The sequence below is a fragment of the Tupaia chinensis genome, unplaced genomic scaffold, assembly GCF_000334495.1.
Source record: "Tupaia chinensis unplaced genomic scaffold, TupChi_1.0 Scaffold000146_1, whole genome shotgun sequence".
Taxonomy (NCBI): Eukaryota; Metazoa; Chordata; class Mammalia; order Scandentia; family Tupaiidae; genus Tupaia; species Tupaia belangeri.
In genome coordinates this window covers 11,509,797-11,510,734 of record NW_006159616.1, presented here as the reverse complement: position 1 = coordinate 11,510,734, position 938 = coordinate 11,509,797, and positions in this window count along the sequence as shown.

The following is a 938-nucleotide window of genomic DNA, read 5'->3' as shown; positions in this document are numbered from 1 at the left end:
GTCAACCACAGGGGGGTCCAGTGACATAGCCATTACTCCAACCGCTGGTCCCTGATTTACGATCATTAAAAAAAAAAAAATATCCAATCACTATATATATTTTACTTGAAATAGAATTTACCCAACATGAAATACTTCATAGACCAGTCCAGTTGAGGATACTACATATGTTATCATCAACAGGTAGTAAAGCATTTCTGTGTCACACTAATGTCATACCTATTTGTTCTCTTGCTATCCTTCTCTATACTCTTCCTTTGCCCCCAACTGTTCCACACTGTCTTCAGCATCCATAACTATTTTCATTACTTTTAAGCACTACAACATTTCACTTTCTACCATAAAGTGCAAATAGTCAGAATATATTAAGTGGATACATACAGTATCTTTCTTTCATACCCTGGCTTGCTTCACTCAGCAATAGATCTCCCATATCCGATCACTTTCTATCAAATGCCAGGGTCTTGTTGATTTTTATGGCTGAATAGTACTGCACAGAGTATATGTGCCAAATTTTCCATCCATTCATCTGTTCATGGACATTTGGGTTGGTTCCATGTCTTAGTGATCATGAATAATATTGCAATAATCATTGGTGTGCAAGCACTTTTCTGACTGAGCATTCTCCTCTCCTTTGGGTAGATACCCAGAAGCAGGACTGCTGGATCAAATGGTAGTTCTATTTGCAGATCTTTGAGAAACCTCAAAGATCACCATGGCTGAACCAGTTTACATTCCCACCAACAGTGTAGGAGAGTTTCCCTTTCACCACATCCCTGCCAACTCTTATCACTATTTGTATTTCTATTTTATTTTATTTATTTTTTTTGGAGAGGTTTTTCACTATAGGGCGCGTGTGCTCGCCAGACAGACAGAGAGAGACATAGAGACAGAAAGCGAGAAATCACCCCCCAGGGGGGATGGTCACGCTGCAATCC